We start from the raw sequence: 4,796 nt of genomic DNA on the forward strand, positions 1-4,796 counted from the left end.
CGTCATTTTAATAAAACATGATACTCAGAGTTACACCATAAATAAGTATCCTACGTTTATTCAATCAACCCCCGTATTTATCTCCCCGTACAAGGTTTGATACCAGAGGTATGTGGTTGTTTCTGCAAAGTACATATCTAATGACATAAACTAATGACATAAACTAATGACATAAACTAATGACATAAACATATAATGTCTACAAACCGTTGCTGTCACATTTATGACGGCAATAGAAAGAGAGAAAATTGGTAACGATACAGTACTCACCAGTTTGCTGTACCATTTATTAATAAGTCTACCATATGGAAGGAATGCACTTTTTAAACTTCAATTTCCTAAGTTCATTTCCTTCATGCGGGCCAAGGCATACACATTTATTGTGTTGATTTCATTGTCCTCTTTTTTTTATATTGGACAACCCTCGTCCTAAGGAAAACTCGCACACTTTCACATACAATACGCGTTCACGGACGAGCACCTTCACTTCCTAATTCCCGTTCTTTAATTTGCTATTACGGCAAAAAACTTAGTGGTCACTCTGACTATAAATAAAGGAGGCGTACATAATTTTCCTTTATTTAAATTTCGTTTTTCTCCGCAATTTCAAATTGCAAACATTTGAAAGGATTCCTCATCGCTTTGAGATTCGATAGCGTATCCTTTTCGCCATTAATGATTTTTTGAAAGATAATAATTCCAAATTGTTTCTGTGTCCTGTTATACAAGGACGACAATGATTATTTAACGTCCTTTGCAAACACGGTTCAGTCGCTCCCTACTTATCAGAAAGATTTCGCTGATCTTTTACATTTTGTGGAATGACTAAATCGCATTATTATTAGAGCCTACACGTCTCCACATCCATTTAAATATGCCATGGGCGGGCTCACAATTATCGATGGGGGAGGTGACCGCAAGGGATATCGCGAGGTGAATTTAACGGGAGAATCACTAACCCGCACACCCGCAGTTTAACACAAAATACATACAAGTGATGATTTCTCCATTCATATTCGCTCTATTCGATTTTCACCCTCACAGAAGGAAGAAGCGAAAATTGTTATTGATAGAATGTTAACGGAAGGTGCCATCGCCTATTCAAAACCACCATATAACTCTCCCATGTTGATAATTCCCGAAAAGATAGACCATACACGAAAACAAAAATACAGGCTAGTGATTGACTTCCGATATTAAAATGGAAAAACTATAGGAGATGCCTGCCCACTTCCAAATATTACAGAAATTATGAATCAATTAGGAAAGAACCAATATTTTACCGTTTTTGATTTAGCTAGTGGGTTCCATCAAATGGAACTCAACCGTGCAGATAGACATAGAACCGCTTTTTCCTTCTTGAATGGGGTCTATGAAAATGTTAGAATGCCCATGGGTTTACAGAATTTTTCAGCAACTTTTCAACGATTCATGGATGAAGTATTATTGGGATTACAAGGAGTCGAGTTATTTGTATATCTCGATGACATAGTAATCCATGCAGAAACCTTAGAAGAACACAGCACAAAAGTAAAACACCTTCCTAATAGCCTAGGAAATTAAACTTGTGAATTAAACAATAATCCATAATCAGCAAAGAAGGAGTAGAGTCTGGCCCAAAGAAAATTTAAGCAATTAGAAATTTTTCCACTCCCAAGAATCTCAAAAATACTAAACAGTTTCTAGGGCTCGCAGGATATTATAGAAAATTCATTAAAAATTTTGCAGCAAAAACGAAGCCTTTAACCAATCTTTAACAAAAGAGGCACCCTTCATTTGGGATCCAGAAGAAGAAGAAAGTTTTAAAATAATGAGGCAAATTTTATGCGAAAGTCGAATTTTGCAATATCTAGGGTTTCAGAAACCTTTCACTAGAACTACAGATGCCTCAGGAGCCGCCGTCGGTGAGGTGTTAAGCCAAGAAAAAGACGACATAGACCTTCCCATATCATATTACTCTCATGTATTAAACAGTGCAGAATGCAATTACTCAACTACCGAAAAAGAGTCTCTCGCTGTTATATACACCAGTATCGACCTTACGTATATGGGAGACATTTTACATTAGTCAGTGATCATGAACCATTAAGATGGATATTCTCAGTGAAAGATCCGGGATGGAGAATGATTAGATGGAGGTTAAAATTAAGGGATTACGAATATGACTAAATATAAACCTGAAAATTTGAATACAAACGCCGATGCCCTTTCCGGAAACCCCGTCATAGAAAGTAGCCCAGAGAAAAGAGAAAGCGAAGATGAGAAGAAAGGTACCTGAGCAGAAAGGTATCTGAGCAAGGTAGAGAAGGACAAGGAAGAGCTGTACCCAAAACTTCAAGCCGACCCTCAATAGTAACAAAAAGAGGACCGTTAACCAAAACCATTAATTCAAAGGCTTCCACTTCAGGAACTCAACAAATGACTTTCAAACCCAAAAAATACAGCCAACGTACGGTCGATACTTCAAAACTTGATAATAAAATCAATAAAAATGAAATAGGAAAACGTTTGCTCAGAAGAAAAGTCGAAGAAATGAGAAATAAAACTCAAAACAATTATCGCGATTCTAGTTCCGATTCAGAAGACAAGGTAACTGAATCCAAAATCCAGTTCCCCTTATACTTAGAAAAAATCGAAGTGTGTTACCAAGTTTAGATGTACCACTGGCACCTTATCCTTCACGTGGCATACCAAAAAATGCTCCTCCAAACACTACAGCTCATTTTCAGGAACTTGTGGGAGAAGAAATCTCTGAAGAAGGACAAGGACAAGAAGGACCTGCAGTAGAAACTCTCACGGAAACTTTTATAACTTAGAGTCCTCCACTAAGCCTCCACAGGCCACAGGCTGAACACACATGTACTTAAATCACGGGTATTCAACCTACACTACCGACCATGTATAATCAACCCTCTAATATCCTTATACCCCGAAGATACAAAGTTGCCAGGAAAATTAAACATATCGATGGGTTCTACGAAGTGTAGGCTATCTTTTTGTTACCGTTAAGAATTAGGCTAACTTCATTTTGTATGAAATTTAGTAAACACGCAGAGGTGTTAAAATAAATAAAAATCTTTTAAAATTTCTTGTTTTGAAAGTTATAGAAGCCTGAATTACATTATAAACTGTAATACAAAATGCTGAAAACTTAGCTAAATAAAGTTATCCTAATTCTTAACGGAAACGAAAGAATAGCCTACTTTTCGTAGAACCCATCGATATCTAAGCGGAAATTATGTACATTTCCTCTCTAAAGATTGTGAATTCACAACGTAAATAGGGCGAATGCTAATAGATGTAAAGGCCATTGATCCTTTAGAAATTAAGAAGCAACATCCTAAAATAGGATAGGTACCTGTAACTTCTCGAGGCCTTTACAAAAGTTACACGATTATACTAAATCAAAAAATCTATGTCTATCCTTAGCGAGACGCTCGCTAGTTGACGTACATCCCTGACTTAGTACCGGCAAGTTCCCAGTAGGTGTTTGACTGTAACAGCTAAGACACAAGTGATAAAATATCTCTATCTTTTTCTGTCCATAAGTTTCTATCTTTTTTAATCTTTTGACTTCCAGCAGGGAGTATCCCTTCCGTATAATGGAACATACAGTGAAAAAAAGCAAGATCAACTTTTAAATTGATGAAATTCGGATTCTACGTTAAAATTCTCATTAGAAGGTCACGGAGTAATCGCAATAGTGTTTTTTTGCAACGTTAAAATGTTCAAGAAAAAAGATCTATAAGGCCTGTTGACTACAACTTACAGTTGATGCATTTTAAGTGTAGCAGTCCACAGGCGTTATAGATCTTTCTGTCTTTAACTTTTTAACGTTGCAAAAAAACTATTGCTACTACTCCGTGACCTTCTAATGGGAATTTTAGCGTAGAATCTGAATTTCACCAATTTAAAAGTTGATCTGGCTGGTTTTTTAAATTTGTTGCATGATGCGGAAACCAACAAGCGGGGCATATCGAATTTATTTTAAATATTTAGTTAATGATGCCGTAGTTCAGTGAGAATAATGTGGACTTATACACGAGAGATCGCTGGTTCAGGTCTCGACGCATGCACTTCTTATTAATTTTTAATTGACCTTGACCACGCATTTATATGAATTCACAGGCTTTCAACTAGCAATATCCTTATTCACCAAAGTGCGTCTGAATTCGTTTAAACGAAGCAGAAAACGGAATTCACGCGCATTTAAAAATGTTAATTCGCCCCAATTCGTCCTCTCTAAATATGAATCAGTGCAAAATTCACTTATTGAAATAGTAATTAGACATTTCACTGATTAATCAGTGATATCGGACATATTCACTAATTAGTTCAGTAACACTAGAGTAAATCATGTGAAGCATAATCTCTAAATTTTTAAGTAATGAAATAAATTTCTTAATTTTCGGACCATAAGTCTGCTAAAGTAACTATGGTATAAATATAATCTTACTCGTATAGGAAATACTTACTTAACGCGTTTGTACATAACAGTCTAATCTTCAAATTAAAGTAATATGTGAGGTTGTTTGTCATTTAAAAGCATTGGAACTTTTCACCTTATTAATATTTGATCACACTTATGGGTTTTAAGTTTTTAGTATGATTTTTTCCAGACCAAAGAAGGAACTATGTTCTATAACATTTGTTACAAGATGGTGACAGAGCTGTTCTGGAACAAAAAGTTAACAATGTTCTAGAGAACTGTAACAAAATTTTGACAGAACTGTTCTTGAACTATGTGACAGCACTGTTCTACATAACTGTTCTATATATCTTCTATCTATCTTCTA

This window comes from Belonocnema kinseyi, chromosome 4, assembly GCF_010883055.1.
Source record: "Belonocnema kinseyi isolate 2016_QV_RU_SX_M_011 chromosome 4, B_treatae_v1, whole genome shotgun sequence".
Classification (NCBI taxonomy): domain Eukaryota; kingdom Metazoa; phylum Arthropoda; class Insecta; order Hymenoptera; family Cynipidae; genus Belonocnema; species Belonocnema kinseyi.